Source organism: Chelonoidis abingdonii, chromosome 3 (genome assembly GCF_003597395.2).
Source record: "Chelonoidis abingdonii isolate Lonesome George chromosome 3, CheloAbing_2.0, whole genome shotgun sequence".
Lineage (NCBI taxonomy): Eukaryota > Metazoa > Chordata > Testudines > Testudinidae > Chelonoidis > Chelonoidis abingdonii.
In genome coordinates, this window is record NC_133771.1 from 167,178,885 (window position 1) to 167,197,389 (window position 18,505).

The 18,505-nt window shown below is 43.2% G+C and overlaps 1 protein-coding gene across 8 annotated transcripts in view; it reads right to left on the reverse strand.

The window, feature by feature from the left end:
- DISP1 (dispatched RND transporter family member 1) overlaps positions 1-4,049 on the reverse strand; it is a 203,851-nt gene extending 199,802 nt beyond the window's left edge. For 3 of the 8 annotated variants that reach the window (XM_075064308.1, XM_075064310.1, XM_075064309.1), the window contains exon 1: positions 3,688-3,894. The gene's annotated coding sequence lies outside the window, so the exon portion shown is untranslated. Of the gene's footprint in view, positions 1-3,687; positions 3,895-3,961 lie in introns of those variants that run through there. The other 5 variants (XM_075064318.1, XM_075064317.1, XM_075064313.1 and 2 more) reach the window with 4 other exon arrangements.
- Between the last annotated feature and the right edge of the window lie 14,456 nt (positions 4,050-18,505).

Below are 18,505 nucleotides of genomic sequence, written 5' to 3' on the forward strand. Positions count from 1 at the left end.
ATCATAGAATATTAGGGTTGGAAGGGATCTCAGGAGGTCAACTAGTCCAATCCCCTGCTCAAAGCAGGATCAATCCCCAGACAGCTTTTTACCCCAATTCCCTAAATAGCCCCCCTCAAGTATTAAACTCACAATCCTGGGTTTAGCAGGCCAATGCTCAAACCACTGAGCTATACCTCCCAACATAATGCTGCCTGCTTCTTGTTTACAATGTCACCCGAAAGTGAGAACAGGCATTCGCATGGCACTGTTGTAGCCGGTGTCACAAGATATTTATATGCCAGATACGCTACAGATTCATATGTGCCTTGATGCTTCAACCACCATTCCAGAGGATGTGTCCATGCTGATGACGGGTTCTGCTCGATAACAATCCAAAGCAGTGCGGACCAACGCATGTTCATTTTCATCATCAGAGTCAGATGCCACCAGCAGAAGGTTGATTTTCTTTTTATTGGTGGCTTGGGTTCTATAGTTTCCACATCAGAGCGTTGCTCTTTTAAGACTTCCGAAAGCATGCTCCACACCTCATCCCTCTCAGATTTTGGAAGGCACTTCAGATTCTTAAGTCTTGGGTCAAGTGCTGTAGCTATCTTTACAAATTTCACATTGGTATCTTCTTTGCATTTTGTCAAATTTGCAGTGAAAATGTTCTTAAAACAAACAACATGCTGGGTCATCACCCGAGACTGCTATAACATGAAATATATGGCAGAATGTGGGTAAAACAGAGCAGGAGACATACAATTCTTCCCCAAGGAGTTCAGTCACAAATTTAACACATTTTTTAACAAGTGTCATCAGCATGGAAGCATGTTCTCTGGAATGAGGGCCGAAGCATGGAGAGGCATTTGGCACGCAAATATCTTGCAACACCAGCTATAACAATGCCATGTGAATGTCTGTTCTCACTTTCAGGTGCATTGTAATTAAGAAGTGGGCAGCATTATCTCCCATAAATATAAACAAGTTTATTTCTCTTAGGGATTGGCTGAACAAGAAGTAGGATTGAGTGGACTTGTAGACTAAAGTTTTACACTGTTTCGTTTTTGAGTGGAGTTAGATAATTAAAACAACCTTACATTTGTAAGTTGTGCTTTCATGATAAAGACATTGCACTACAGTACTTGTATGAGGTGAATTGAAAAATACTATTTCTTTTGTTTACAAATATTTGAACTGTAAAAATGATAAAAAAAAATAACACAAGTGAGCCCTGTACACTTTGTATTCTGCGTTGTAATTGAAATCGATTATATTTGAAAATGTAGAAAAACATCCCAAAATATTTAATAAATTTCAGTTGGCATTCTATTGTTTAACATTGTGATCAATTGCAATTAATTTTTTTAATAGTGATAAATTTTGAGTTAATCGAGCGAGTTAACTGTGATTAATTGATAGCCCTAATTTAAAGTGAAGCATGTGTGAGAGTACTGTAGTTCCACTGACAGCCTAGATGCTTAGCGTGTTGGCATTTGCTGGTCTAGTGCTTGTAGCAGTATTTTTGCCATAACTAAAGATGTTAACCTGCTTTACAACTTGTATCTAGAACAGCAGTGCAGTGTTTCAGAGAAAAATTACTTATATACTTAACGGCTAATATAAGATTCCCCTCCATCCCCGCCAAGAGTCTAGGAGCAATAGGAATACCAGCACCCTTTCCCTTCCTCTTCTCAGCAGAGGAAGGGCAGGAGAACAGGTTGTTATTTTCATCAGGACATCATCCTTTAACAGTGCCCCTACTCCATCTTTCATGTTTGCTCCTGACTAGCAGGTGCCTGAAGTTTTTAAGACCTGCTTTTACACATGAGAAGGATGTCATGAGAAACTATTACACAAGACAAGAGATATGATGTGTCTCTAAATGAAGCAGCCTGCCAAATGATACAGTTTCTAATTCCTTCATGCAGCCTCAGAACCACATCATGTCCTAGAATATAAACTGGGGAAAAGGATCAGGAGGTAACCATGTTAGTCTATATCCACAACTTGTTTTGGGGGGAAAGGAGAATAACTTTTCAAAATATAACCAGCATCCAAAAGCATGTTCAAGTCTCATCAGATTTCAGTACTATCCATGTTAATATGAATGCTAAAGACTAAATTCTTAATGTATACACATATTTAGGAATGAATGCAAAGATCAAGTCACTTCTTATGCATGGCTTTTTAGATAAGGGACAGAAGAATGAACCAAGGTTATTCATTTAGCAAATATTACTATATTTAAAGCAGTGCTATGTCCTACCTCGGGCCCAGGTGGTTGTCAGGTAAGTCTCCCTCCCCACCCCCCAATCGCTGACAAGCACTAAGTATTCAGTACTTTGCAAATACACTAGAAGTCTCCATCGCTCCCATCAGTAGTGACTAACTTGATGCTAGAATCACTGCAAAGATAGAAATACTACTTTTCCTACAATGAGTTTTCCTACAGCAGTGACAGCCCCAGTTAAAGTATCAGTATCAGACAGCAAATGTGAAAAATCTGGAGAGGAGGTAGGAGGTGATAGGAGCCTATATGAGAAAAAGACCCAAAAAATCAGGACCGTTCCTATAAAATCGGGACATCTGCTCACCCTAAGTATCAGAGGCATTGCTAATGTCTTCCCAAGCTAGAATTTCAACCTATTTGGGAAGAAGGTTACAAAAGGACGAGGAGACTAGACAAAAGATTGGAAAATCTTATCAATGGGATACTATCCATGGAAAATCTCTCTCAAAAGTACTTCTAAATCCATGACAAACCCAAGTATTCTAGTGTTATTACCGGTACTGAGATGGGGGAGAAAGGCAGAAGAAATCTGACATGCCCGAGGCCACCCCAAGTCTAGAAGTACTTGCACCTACACATGAAGCAGATACTCCAGCACACACAGTGAAGAAGCCATGAAGCCAACAAACCACCACATAAGCAGCAAAGAATCCTGTGGCACCTCACAGACTAACAGACACTGACGAAGTGGGTATTCACCCACGAAAGCTCATGCTCCAAAATATCTGTTAGTCTATGAGGTGCCACAGGATTCTTTGCTGCTTTTACAGATCCAAAGTAACACGGCTACCCCTCTGATACTTGAAACCACCACATGTGCCGGTTTCAAGACACATCCCCACAGGTTGCTTACACGCGGCTGCTACAAGAAACACCTGGGGCTGTGTCGGGTTCCTGGCCCGGGAACAGCGCGGGAGGGAGGCTCTCAAGCCCAGCTCGGAGCCGAACTCGCTGTCACGGGGCGGAGTGACCAGTCATGGCACAGCCACCTCCCTCCCCTCGGCCCGGCTGCCCCCACGCAGGGACCGGAGCCGGGCACATCCCACACCGGGCAGCGAGTCACGCGCGGCGGAATAACCCCCGTGCCCACGAAACAGGAGCCGGGGGAACCGGGCAGCTCGGCCAGGCCTACGCCGGGCAGGACTCAGGCCAGCCCGCCCCCGACCTGCCGCAGCGGAGCAACCGGCTCGGACAGCCCTGGCCCCACCACACCGAGGCGGCGAGGGCAGCGCGGCGAGACCCCCCGAGAGGAGCCCCCTGGGAGCGAGCGCGAGCGGTGATTCCCTCCCCGCGGGCAACGCAGCCGCGGGGGCGGTCGCACTCTCAGCCCCCCGGGCGGGGGCGGGGTGCACCTGGCTTCTGCCCGGTGCGGGCCCTCCGGGGGGGGCGGGGCCCGCCTTTCTCTCTCTTACCCCCGCCCCACGCCGCGGTTGTCTCTGGGCGGCAGGAAGCGGGTGAGCGGCCCCGATAGCGTCCCCAGCGCGGCGCAGTTACCATGGGACGGACGCCCTCTCTCTCTCTCTCTCCGGAAGTCGCTGTCGGGAACGGGGAGGGAGAGATGCGCGGCGAGCCGCCATCTTGAGTGTGGCGCGGCGGGGCCTCTCGCCCCTGGGCTCTGGCAGGTCCGGCCCGCCGCGCCCAGGGCGTGAAGGGATTTGATGTAGCAGCCCGCCCGCCGGTCCAGACCTGTGCTCAGGAAGGGGCCGTGGAGCAGCCCCGAGGACCCAGCAGACTAGGTGTGTTCGGGCTGTGAGCTACAGCAGCAGCGCCTTCATGGCACCCGGGGTTCCAGGCAGTAACACACCCACTCACTGGTGTGGCTTGCACCTCACAGCGTGACTGTACATAGCCCTGCACCTAGAGTCCCCCGCAACAAGAGCGTTTTGTCGGAGTATTTTAGTTGTTCGTTTCCCCCAGAGCACTTCCTTGTTTGCCTTTCCAGTTTGCGTGCTAGAAGAGAAGGGCATTAGGATTATCTGAAGGACAGCAGGGTAATCCACTGGTTAGAAAAGATAAGGCATCAGGACTCTTGCGTTCATTTACTGTGATCATAGGGAAGTCAAAAACTCTTTATGCTTCTATTTCACAAACAGTCATGTAAGGCCTCAGAGAAATCCTGTGAAGATTAATATATTCAACAAGCAGGTTTGCAAGGCTCTTTGAGATCCTTCAACAAAGGGTGCTACACAGAGTATTGGCGATCAGGCCCACTGCCTCCCAGCCACCCTCTCCTGGCCTGGGGTCACCCTACAGCCAGCCTGCCTCATTTCCCTCACCTTCCCCCAAAGGGCTTCTTAATTTCCATACCCTTTTGTCCACCCACAACATCCCTTCTGGAGGTCTGGGTTCATTCAGATAAAATATACTCAAAATTCAAACTGCTGAAACACAATCCGTTTATTTTAGCTTCTTATCAGATCACTCCCCAGCCTTTCCCTTCTGTAGCCTCAACCCCCCACGACTCTATTCTGGAAACTGATCACTCCTAAATGTCTCCGATCATTGTGCTCCCAGGCCTTCCCTGCTTTAATAGGCTACTCCCAGACCCTACCTGGCTGAGTTCAGCTGCCTGGACCAAACCCAGTCAGAGTTTCCCACTGGAGCCTAGTACTCACTATTCAGCATCCCGCCCCCACCTCAAAATTCTACTGACATCAGGATCTTTGCTACAGTAGCTTTTCTCTTTCTTTGTAATTTTCTGCTGAAAAAGGAAACCACCTGATCCAACCCAGGTGTGCCTTTTGACTAAGTAATCAGTACCTCCAGCTTTTAAGAGTCAAGCTAGCCTGTTGCACTGTTGTTCAATGGTATTGTTGGCTTTGCTGAAGGTGTTTCTTATCTTTGCTTACTGACGTACTACTGGTCAGTTATTTCAGGACTGCATGTGCCTGAGATATTTCAGTCTGGGTAACAAGTTTTTCATAGTACTCACACTTACTGTAAAGATAGCAAATAGCACTGGATGTATGTTGCCATGTCAGATTACAAACAGCAGTTGAGTTTAAGGGGTTTTAGACATTTGAAGTGCAAACAGTGAAATGGGAAGAGGAGTGTGGGGCTCTGTTCTTTAATGGCTTTTGGAGGCTGTTAATCGAGTTGTTCTTCAAGAGAGTCTCTGGACCTGCGCCTGACGAAGTGGGTATTCACCCACGAAAGCTCACGCTCCAAAACGTCTGTTAGTCTATAAGGTGCCACAGGATTCTCTGCTGCTTTTAGTTAAACAGAATCCCAGCAACACTAAAATGACAGCAACATTTACAGAAGTAATAATACTAGTTTCTAAACCAAGATTGGGCCTTAACCTACAGATAGTGTAAGTAGGATACCTAGGAATACACTTTTTTAGACTTGTTTCATTGATCTAAACTGGTGATTTATGGGCTTAAATGGGTGAATAAACCAGAAGAAACCATCGCTATAATTTTCTGCAATAGGCACTCAAGTTCAGTGCAGTCCAAACTACATCTTTCAAAAAGTAAGGCATGCAGGACATGATTTGTATGTTGACAATGTAATTGACATTTTCTCTCATTTAATCTTAGGAGCAATTGCTGTAACCAGATGCCACAGTTCAGTCACTTATTGGTTATATTCATGTAATTGTGTGACAGCTATACAAACAAAGATCTGGAAAAAGGTTTGTTTCTTTAGCTTCTGGACTGCAAGTCTGAAACGAGCTGGATTTTCCTTGGCCAAGAGGCCAGTGTAAATCCAAAAATATTGTCAATTTATATTTTGAGATGCTGGAAAGAGAGATGGTGCAATTATGCAGCCCGTAGAATACACAGAAGTGGATACTGTTTTCTTTATAAATTACAAGTATTTCTGAGATACATGTTAGAGATAAACAGACATTTATAGCAATGTGTGAAATTAAAGGGGGGAATTAGTGTCACATAAACAGAAGTTATACCACATCTGGTATTAAAATTACTATTTTCAATTTAAAGATATTTGTAAAGTACAGCTATGTTTTAAAAAGAAAATATCTTGGGGGTGGGGAGGAGGCTCTGCACTGGGAACGGTAGGGAGCTGTTAGAGGAGTTGTTGCAAGGGTGGTGGTAGGGGGAGAGAAATAGGCTGGGCTCCCCATAACCACTCCACCAACCACCACGCTGGAATGGTTCATGACCCCAATGGTCTAACCACATGAAGCAGGAACTACTTCATCCTAGGGGGCTGAGGAAACAGCAGGAAGAGAGAGAACCATACTGGGCTCCCTCAAGTCACCCCTCTTGACCATTGTACATAGCTCCAGCAGCCCATCCCTCCAACTGGGGCACCACGTGGGGTAGATACCCCACCCTCCTGGAAGCGGGGAGAAAGAGAGACAGGTCAGTCTCCCCCATCCACCTCTGGACCCAGTACACAGTATCTGGGCTAACAGCCTTCTCTTGCTGCCTGCTAATGTGAGTTCTGAAGCTAAACTTGTTCTGCAATACTGAAGATTCAGTGTGGATTATGTGGGGGTTGTTTCGTTGCACAGAATAGAAGTTGTTTTAAAACTTTTTCCTTTTTTTAAATAAAAAATACATAAACTTACACACAAAAACTACACTAGAAGAACATGACTTAGACTGCAAAGTCAAACACTACAAATGTTAAGCAATGCCAGATTTGCAGTTGTCCATGCAATCTTAGTTCAGCCTCCTTATACATATGCCTTATGACAGAGTCTTTAATTACATGGTCACATACTGTTTTTTCCGTAGGACCCCTCCTTCATTCAGTGCACACAATGGTCACACAAGAGGGCAGAGCTTAGACTGCACTGACCTCTATAAATCTGACTACGTTTTCCAGACCTGAAGAAGAGCTCAGTGTAAGCTCAAAAGCTTGTCTCTCGCTCACCAACAGAAATTGGTCCAATAAAAGGTATTGCCTCACACACCTTGTCTCTCTAATATCCATAAATCTGGCGTTTCCAAATTAAGTGCTTGCTTGACTTTATAACTTAGAGTTCTTTTGACATATTTTTATATGTTATATATTAATAGACGGTATGCAGTGTTGTAGCCATGTCCAGGATATTAGAGAGACAAGGTCGGTGAGGTAATATCTTTTATTGGACCAGCTTCTGTTGGTGAGAGAGACAAGCTTTCGAGCTACACAGAACTCTTCTTCAGGTCTGGGAAAGGTACTAAGGCCATATCTACACTAGCGAGCTTACAGTGACACAGCTGCTGTAATATCACTGTGTAGCCGCTGTGTTGATATAGTGCTATGCGCTGTGTTGATATAGTGCTATGCACACTACCACTTATGCCGGCAAAACTTTGTTTTTTTCATACCCTGGAGTGACATAAATTTTGCCAACATAAGTGGTAGTGTAGACATAATCCAAGAGTGGCATGCTAAAGTATCTGTTCCATCTTGTCTTTAGCTGTAAGTAGTTAGCACATATTCTAAGGGACCATTCAAGGTGAAGTGGCTGATTAACCTATGACTACAGGGGGTTTAATGGGCCACTTCACCTTGAATGATCCCTTAGAATATACACTCTCTGTTTCATCCTGTGTTGTGGGCATGGCTACACTAGAGAGTTTACAGTATCATGCAGCTGCGCCGCTGTAAGCTCTCTGTAATGGCTCTAAGCCAATGGGAGAGAGGTCTCCCATTGGCTTAATTAATCTACCCCCAACGAGAGGCAGTAGCTATGTCAGTGGGAGAAGCTCTCCCACCACTATAGTGCTGTCCACATCGGGGCTTAGGTTGGTGTAACATATGTCACTCGGGTTAGTTTATTCACACCCCTAAGCGATATAAGTTATGCCGACATAAGCTGTAGTGTAGACATAATGTCAGTATCTTTCCCAGATCTGAAGAACTACTCTGTGTAGCTCGAAAGCTTGTCTCTCTCACCAACAGAAGTTGGTCCAATAAAATATATTAACTCACCTATCTTGTCATGTATTTTCATAGAGTTTAAGGCCAGAAGGGACCACTAGATCATCTAGCCTGACCTTCTGTATATAATAGGCTGTTAAATTTCACCCTGTTGCACCTGTTGTCGAGGCCAGTAACTTGTGTTTGATGTACTAGTCATTAAGTTAAGCAAATAAGACTTTGAATACACCCGGGAAGTAGAATTGCTGCAGAAGAAAGTTACATTTTAATGTAGTCACTTTTTGGGGTGGAGCTACACTTGAAGAGTGTGGAGGTAAATTAGAAAAAGCAAGTGAATTTAGAAAGCCATAATTCAATTAATTTGAGGTGAATAAAGAGAATTCCAGTTTTGTCTGGTTCTACAGAAACTTTGCCCACCAAAGCTTCTCAGAAGGATAACCAGTTACATCATGAGAACAATGTTTCATTGGCTAATTACAGCCAGAGGATGAGATGGTGTTACTCTCAGATCGTCCTAGATGTCTCCAACCTTTCTTACAGATTGGAGTCTGTTTCCCCCTACCTATCACAATCATTTTAATAGATTATGTAATTCTCATTGCCTTTTCACTAAACTCAGTTAAGTGTATCCAGTGAATATAACTTGGGCTTCAGTGTCTTTCTGTTGCTAACTCTTTGTGGCAGAACACCTCACGTTTTTGGAAATTTAAAATGGTCTGTTAAGAAATATCTATCTCCTATCAGACAGTGCCATCTAGTGACTAGATGTAGAAATGGATATAAGTATATTGTAACTAATGAAGCTTCTTGTCAGATAAATAAGTAGTTTCAGGATAAATAAGTAACATTTTGGAAATTAATGAGTTTTAAAAATTGAGTTTATCATTGTAAATTAATAGCATTTTCGCAGACACAAAAATGTTATGCTTGTGCATACAGTATGTTGCTCATATGGGGATCATCAATGGGTAGTAACATTTACTTATTTAGATTTTTATGGCACTAATTTCTGACACTGACACTCTGCAATATTTGAAATCCATTCTAGTAATGTATCAAATGTGTATATCAATAATTTGCTTATGGCTCCACCATTATCAGTAATTAAGCAACCTTTTCCATAGCAGAGGCAACAATCACAAAAGAAACCCACCACCTCAAGCCTGTCACCAAACTTCACCCTGAAGCCTCTGAAAAGATTGGGGTCGTCAAAGGCCCAACCCAAGGCTTTATTGCACATATAGGCCCTAAACTAGTCTAGAAGAAAGTTGATTATACATGTTAATGTCTTCATAATGATCTCATTTCATCTGGCCATGCTCTGCCAATCCCTCCTTCTGCACTACCTCTATTGTTGTGCCACACCCCAGGCTGCCCTTTTATGCCTGACATAAAATACTGCCATTCTCTCTTCATTCAAATCCCTCCATAAAATACAATTCTTCCTCCGTTCCCACCCTGAGTTAACATACCGAACTTGTATGTGCTGCTACACACACAATACCAGGGGTTCACAAACTGGGGGTCATGAGGCTATTACATGGGGGATCGCGAGCTGTCAGCCTCCACCCCAAACCCCGCTTTGCCTCCAGCATTTACAATGGTGTTAAATATATTAAAAAGTGTTTTTAATTTATAAGGGGGGGGGGGGTCACACTCAGTGTCTCGCTATGTGAAAAGGGTCACCAGTACAAAACTTTGAGAACCACTACACAATACTTTCTATTTTCTAGTTAAACCACTCTGATAAAATTCCACTGGTGAGCCAAGGGATTGTATCCAATTGTATTGTTCTGCTTCTCCATTTAGATTCTAATCTCCATAGGTAGGGACCGTGTCTTCCTGCGGCTTTTATGGCACCACACATGGAATAAGAATTTAACAAATAATAATATGTATTTAAAAGCAACAATAAAAGGATATTATTTATCCTGTACCTTAAGGTTGCATTCAGCATTAATCAATGGGAAAAGATGCTCCCCTTTCGGCCCAAGGATATTTCTGCTCTTTCCCCCCTTTTTTCTTCCCCATGTTCCTTTCTTGCTTCTCTCTGCACCTTAGCTGAGGCTATGTCTATACTACCACCTATGTCGTTCAGGGATATGAACAAGCCAAGCCCTGAAGGCTATAAGTTACACCGACCTAAGCGCCAGTGTGGGCAGCGCTATGTCCGTGGGAGAGCTTCTCCCGCGGACATAACTACTGCCGCTCATTGGGGGTGGATTAATTAAGTTGATGGAAGAGAGCTCGCCCATCAGCTTAGAGTGGCTACACTTGAGAGCTTGCAGTGGCACAGCTGCATCAGTGCAGCCATTGTGCTGCTGTGGTGCTTCAGTATAGCCACTCACTGCAGAGATGGGAGGGATCCTCCCACTGTTCTAGTTAATCCACCTCCCCACGAATCTGTAGCTAGGTTGACAGAAGAATTCTCCCGATGACCTAGTGCTGTCTACACTAGGAGAGTGGGGTGGGGTGGAGGTTAGTTCAGCTTAACTACGTCGCTCAGGGGTGTGGTTTTGTCACACTCCTAAGCGACGTAGATGGGTATACTTAACTTTTTATTGTTGTCCCTGGCCTTAGTTTTCTCTATTTCTTTCCCTGCAGCAACTCCCAGCTCCTGTCCCCATCCCCAGTCCTATTTCATCCACTAAATGACCAGCAATGAAATAGTTCATGCTTACATGAAAGTGTCCTTGTTGGACCTTAGCATTAACACTTCATCGAGATTACTTGGTGGGGAGAATCTGAAGATGTTCATACCTCCAAGCCTCATTGTTTCAAGCTGGCTGCAGACTCAGGAAGACAACACTACTTTGTTTACCCTTGGTTATATTTAGAAAGAAGGTTCTCTCTCTCACCATAAGGCCTAGTAACTTCTTTTTTGTTTTATTTAAATCTTAAATTCCAAACATTATATGGGTCCCACATAGCCTGCACACCAAGTGTTTGACACCACTGACACAAAGGGAGAGTCCCTACCCTGAAGAGTTGATTAAGATATTAAACATGAATGTATTAAATAAATGGAGAGAGAGGATGAGAATAAAAGTGAAAGGAACACTTGGCTCCATCAGTAATTTTGTCAACAATTAGATCATCTCAATGCAAAAAAAATTAATGATAAGAAATAAAAACCAAAATAGGTTTCACTAATGGCTGCTGGCCCCCTGCCTAGCCATGAAAGAAAAAGTCATTATCATTTGAGTTACTCTGGTTACAAAAAATAGACTACAAGGTGCACAGCTACTCTGATTCCAGTGGGAATTTAATTTAATTAGTGTCTAATTTCAGATCACACTTCTGGCAGCTGTGTTTATTGCATATTCTTTAAAGCCAGAAATTAGCATGCATTGAAGTTACCATCAAAGCTCATTTATCCATATGTCTACATCCTGCCGGCTTGTAGCAATCTGGGCTTGTGTGTTTATTTAGCACTTTATTCAAGTTACAGTAAATAAGATTTAGCAGATATTCTGGGTTTGTCACAGTATTTAGTATGGACTTGTTACACTGTCATGTTACAGCCTTCATTGGAAGTTTGATCAGAGAAATGCTGTTCACTATAGTAGATGGTATATTAATATGGTGGCATATTGGCAACAAGAATACGGTCCGATCTTGGTAACAGCATGCTCTCTCTCACACACACCCCTCTCCTGCGCTTTTATTAACAATAAAAGCTCTAGTTGACCTTTCACTCTTAAAGCTACTGAAAACTTTATGAAACTGTAAGTTGATCACATTGTTGGTCTTTTTAACGTCTTATAGGTTTAGGAGAGAGATGTGCTCTGTAGTGAACTCAGCAGTCCCTGTCATAGCTGCTTGGTCTACATACCAGCACTTGCAAAGGCACTATCTGATGAAACAAGGCAGTGTGATAGACAAGGAATTGATATATATTAATTTATGAATATTGATATGGAATAACAGTTTGAATATTGTGAATGACCTAGCCAGTCAGATAAAATTATTGTATAACTATGTAGGGTTATTAGAATTACGTGTATGGATCTAACTTAATAGGGGGTAGTGGGAAAAGCAAACAAGAAAGAAACACAATATACCTAGATAAGAACACACCAGCACACATTTTAAACTCTGCGACAAACTATCATATCCAAGGATGCTGTCTCCATCAAGTTGCAAGCCTTTTTTTTGCCAAAGCTAGGAGCCTTGAAATGAAATAAATGCTAAAGAGTTTTAAAGCACTTCTCAAGGGAAGAAAGGACATGTCAGCAGCTGTTAAGGAAGACAGGTAGAGAGAGAAAGATGCTGTAGAGGGAGCCTAAAGAAGTTTTCTTTCCCAGATCCAGAGAATGGTAAGACTTAGGGAAAAGCCAGAAATGCTTTCAGTATATTTGTTGTTTTAAGACCCATTTTCTCTTAAATACTTTTGTTCAAAATAAATAATACTTTGCTCTAAGGAGGCTGTACACTCCCAGCCACTGCTGTCATTGTTCATGGAGAGAACAAAACTGCAGAGTCTGAGCCTAACCTGCTGAGGTCTGGTTAGTGCCTAACAATTGCAGCCAAGGCCCAGTCTTGGAGTAGGAGAATTGCATGACTCCACTCAAAGCCAGGTGTCAAGGTTCCTTCCCCACTCTGAACTTTAGGGTACAGATGTGGGGGACCTGCATGAGAAGCTCTAAGCTCAATTAACAGCTCAGATCTGGTCTGGCTGCCACCACCCCCAAGCACTCCCTTCCTTGGGTAGCTTTGAGAGACTTCACCAATTTCCTGGTGAACACAGATCCAAACCCCTTGGATCGTAAAACAAGGAGAAATTAGCTTTTTGTTTACTTTTCTCCCACCAACTCCTGGTGGATCCAGATCCAACCCCCTTGGATCTAAAAACATGGAAAAATCAATCAGGTTATTTAAAAAAAAGGCTTTTAATTAAAGAAAAGAAAGGTAAAAGAAAACCCTCTGGGAGAGGTTAGCATACCAGCTACTCTCACAGACAACAGATTCAAAACACAGATGATGTTCCCCTGGGCAAAAACTTAACTACACCAATGAAAATACCCAAATACCCAATTTGATTCTTCCTCTAATTGCACAAGACAGGTTACAAAGAAATAAACATAAACCTATTTATTCCTTTCTAAAACTTACTACTCTGATAAGAGGCTGGTTCCTGGATTTTTTTCACTCCGGCTGAAACTGAAAACTCTGACTAAACAAAGGAAACTTCCCTCCTTCCTTTTGAATCATCTTGTTCCCCCATTGGTTCCTCTGGACAGATGTCTGCTAGCTAGGTGAACTTCTTAACGCTTTACAGGTAAAAGAGGCATTAACCCTTAACTATCTGTTTATGACACCGGGTGACAGCCAGAGGCTTAAAAGCATGAAGGGGATGCACTCGACAAAACCAGAGGTCAGGGATGCAGTTTGCCTGGGAACTGTAACAGACAGCATAAGCTGTATTAGGCTAGCAGGGTTAGGGAGAAATACAGCTTTCTGTCTGCTGTCAGGGCTGGCTCTAGCAATTTCGCCGCCCCAAGCACATCGGCACGCCGCAGAGGGCGCTGTGCCACTCGCCGGTCCGGCGGCTCCGGTGGACCTCGCGCAGGTGTTTCTGCGGACGGTGAGCTGGTCCCACGGCTCTGATGGAGCTGCCGGCAGCAGGTGTATCTACAGGAGGTCCTCCGGAGCCGTGGGACCAGTGGATCGTCCGCAGCCACGCCTGAGGCAGCTGCACCAGAGCCACCTGCCACCCTCCCAGCAATTGGCAGAGCGCCCCCTGCGGTGTGCCGCCCCAAGCACGTGCTTGGCACGCTGTGGCCTGGAGCCGGCCCTGCTGCTGTATACAGTAATCTTCACTGAGGTAGTAAAGAACTCCCCATAGCTTCATTACAGCTGAGCCTTGTCTCTTCTTTTACACAAGAGATGCTCCAGGCCCAAATAGAAACACCAAATCCAGTTCTCCTTGAATCTTGAGAAAGTCCCAGCTTGGGTCTACATCTGAAAATAACTGTTCTAGCCAGGAATGGAGCTAATGGAGGAACATGAGGGTGTCCAGCAACCCAATCCCAAATATGTATCTGTAGGGGGATGTGACAGGGCGGCATCACACCTTCCACAGTATAAAGTTTGTTGGCACATCAATGATTGTGTTGGTACACAAAGAAATCCTCCAGAGGGAAACAAAATCAGTTACCAGTATTGTGCATTCCAGATTTATATTTGTTGTATTGTCCAGAACCACTGTTCTACAAACAAGGCTCAGGACCTTGTGTTTATTTGTGGCCTGCTTCTCTCCACATAGTAGGCCCCTGTTGACACACAGACTTTCCAGTGGAAAGAGGAGTGGGAAATGAAGATGTTCTGTGTTATCAAGGGTCTTATAAAGGGGATGGGTGGAGAAGAGGAAATCAGAACTTTTACAGATGAAGTCTGCATCAGACCCACTAACCTCCTGCCTCACCACACTCAGCACCTTATTTAACTTGCAATCCTGGATTAAGCTCTTACTCTCTGTAACACACTGCTGGGGATACGCAGAACTGTGAGTCACTGTGTTACCTCTCTGCCTCAGCAAGAATGAGTTTTGCTGGCAACTAGAGTGTGTGTCAGCTCCCTTGCACACCAGCCTGGGTTCCCAAGTAGCAAACTCCTCAAGGTTCTCCAAGCCCAGACCTTGCCTAGCAGGTAATGATCAGTGAACTCCAGCCCCACAAGCTCCTCAAAGATGTTTCTCTGCAATGCACAGCCCCTACCACTGTTCATTCACAGAAGAGATTGTTTGCTGCTCTGTTAAAGAGTCAGGACATCACAGCTTATTAATTTTACTGAGGTAAATACTCCCTTCCCTTCACACACAGCACTGAACTGGTTTATAGTAGAAGTGAAAAGTTTATTAACAGAAGAGCATGGATTAAGTGATATCAGGTAAAAGAGATAACGGTAGAAATGGTTACAAGCAAATAAAAGTGAAAACACACATCTAAAAGTAAAAAACTTAATCTAGCAAGATATAGTCTTTGTTCAAGATAGTTTATCTTACCCCTAGTCTCCTTTCCAGCTTTTTTACTGGCTGGCCTGGCCAGGACCCATCACAGAGATCAAATTGCTAGGTTTCATTGTCTCCTTAAGGTGCAGGATCAAGATGGAGAATCTCTGTGTTCTTTCTATTCCCAAATGGACATCTTCATTTTACAGGTCAGAAAGGTGTCCTGGGGACTCAGTCACCTGTGTCCATCTAGGGTGCAAGAGCCAGGTTAATTCTCTCTTTTAAGTTCAGGCTCAAGATAAGCCCCACTGCTTTATCTTGATAGTTTTGTTTATAGTTAATATGTAAAAACTGAGATAAACCCAACATTCATTTGTCCAGGATGCACCTGTTTATCACCTTTACTTAGGCTAACTTGTCTTTGTCTTAAACTTCTAGTAACATTATACAGATGGAATTTCAACTTTGCACAAAGTTAACACATGCATTTTACAATGAAATTGATAATCAGTGTCACTTTAGCTTTCAGATGAGATCTCACAAGGCATATTTTGTTCAAATATTATTGCAGTAGTGTGTAGGATGAATACAGGGTGCCTTTGCTCACACTCTCCATTGCTGAACTCCCTTGTCTGATATCACATTGTCTCTGGTATTGCTCACTTGCTCTTTCTTTCTCCTCTAACCATCCGGTCCTTCTGTGATTTCTAGTCCATCAGTGTCCACGACTTCTCCTCTGCTCTTCCCTGCTTCCTGCACTATTGCCAGTTCTCACATTTTATCATGAATCTGGCAATATTTGGTGTTTTTCTTAAAACTTCAGCTCCTGGAGTCAGGTGATTAGTACTTCAGCTTTCTAGCATTCATGGTTGTGGGAAAAAATCTGAAAGCTTAAAGGCTCAAAAACCAGAAGGCAAATAAAAACAAGATTTTATTTTTTTACCATTTCAAGATTTTAATGCATAGGATTGGTAATAGAGCTGGCCACTCTTCTCCATTGTCTGTCACTGACACTCTCATCCATGGCAAGGTCTTCTATATCCCCAGCTCACCCCCCTCTATCCCTTGCTTATTTACATGAACATGAATGTTTCACTGGTACCATGTGTCGCAGTTCAGGGCAACTGCACCTATGTTTTTCCTCAGTGGTCTAGCACAACACCAACTCTTGGCTTTCAGCTCCCCGGCTGTTGTCTCTCTTGGGTGTAGACCTGTGTCTTTTTCCTCTTCTGACCAGCAGATTTCCAAACTACACAATTCTTTGCCTTCAGAGGTTGCCCAAGGACACCTGCTTGCTTTTTCTTTAGAGACCATTAATAGGTGTAATTGCTAGTTATAGGTACCACACGATTCTTTGTATGTAAGCCTACTTTATATCTTGGGTTTCGTAAGATAAAAAGCACTACAAAGAAAACATATTTAAAATAATAAAGAATTTACATGCATGCTATTAAGCCTACCAAAATTATCCCCATCCCTAATGTGGATTCTGGCTGGCCCAGACCTTCCAACCATACTCTAAGGCTTGGGGCCCTCTATGGATCAGGGGTCCTGTCTACTTGCTGGATCAGAAGGAAGGCCCCGAGACAGTTTAAAACCAGGCTATTTATCCAAAAACCTTTTCTTTGTCTTTTGGTCCTTGGACTAATAAATGTGCCACCTATCTAGGGGGGTAGTTTCTCTGGAGATGTTACAACCGGAGTGAATTTGCCTAATCAACCCCTGCTGTTCTCCTACTTACCCTTCCCAGGGAAATACATACAGTTCCAAAACAACACATACACAATGCATTTTTAATACAATGAACTCCAGAGAAGTTAAAACTAATTCAATAGGTTTAACTTAATTTAGTAAAGTTTATTCAGGATATAATTGTCAATCTGTCACACCTTGTCCTCCGCCTCTTCATTTGTTTGCTGTGTGAACTTGTTTTTCATCATATGCTAAGATGTAAACTCTTTGGAGCAGGGACTGCCTTTTTAAATGACATGTGTCACAGTATCTAGCACAACTGGGGCATTATTCTTCAGAAAAGTCCCAATAATTCAGCCTGGAGTAAGTCTGACATAATTAGATTCAGTTCTCATGAGTCTTCAGGTCAAATTCAGCAGTGACAGAAGTGGTGCCTTTAGCACTAAATGGAGGCTTAAAGATGAGGTGTACGATAAAGCCACTGTTTACATCACTGTTTGCTCTACACAGGATAGAATCTTGTGCATACCAGGAAGAAGTATCTTGTAAGGGCAGCAGAGCATCTCTGCAGGGAGACAGATCTAATCACAGCCACAGCAGACTTTCCTTTTTGCTTCCTTGCAAGTCTCCAGGGAGGAATGTAGGAAGCCCCCCAGTACTAATAAAACACCTACTGCTAGAGGGCTGAATGGTGTGGAAAATAAGCTGCTTTGTGTAAAAGAGTTCCGCACTCCTGTTGAGGTTTCCTGTTCAATCTACTACTCTTCCAATTCTCTACCCACAGACAAAGCAGTGCCAAATCCATTCTGTGTTCTGCTATTCCCATCCTTCATTCATTCCCAGTGAAGCCGAGACCCACCCCTTCCGCGGACATGGCATTGGAGCGTGGGTCTCACAGGGCAGGGGGAAGAAGAGCTGAAATAATGTAATTATACATGTTTGTATCTTGGCAAGTGATACCCAACTCGCAGTGTGAAATTAGAGACTGGTCCAGTCTCTGGAATTCTGATCCAACTGGGAGGTGTTTGTACCTGGTTCAGGCCCATGTCTCCACATGAACATTAACTCTTAGGTACTAGGACAGGCACCAAAATAAGACCATGACAAGATACCACACAAATGAAATCAATTGACTAAACTTTTGGTTTTACTAGGGCTGTCAAGTGATTAAAAAACTTAATCGCGACTAATTGCGCTGTTAAATTATAATAAAATACCATTTATTTAAATATTTTGGATGTTTTCTATATTTTAAAATATATTGATTTCAATTACAATAGAGACTACAAAGTGTACAGTGCTCACTTTATATTTATTTTTATTAAAAATATTTGCACTGTAAAAGACAAAAGAAATAGTATTTTCAATTCACCTAGTACAAGTACTGTAGTGCAATCTCTTTAGCATGAAAGTTGAACTTACAAATGTAAACTTATGTACAAAAATACCGGCATTCAAAAATAAAACAATGTAAAACTGTAGAGCCTACAAGTCCACTCAGTACTACTTCTTGTTCAGCCAATTGCTCAGACAAACAAGTTTGTTTACATTTGCACCTGAAAGTGAGAATAGACATTTGCCTGGCACTGTTGTAGCTGGCGTTGCAAGATACTTACATCCCAGATACGCTGAAGATTCATATGTCCCTTATTGCTTTGGCCACCGTTCCAGGGAATGTGGATCTATGCTGATGACAGGTTCTGGTCAATAACGATCCAAAGCAGTGCAGATCGACACAT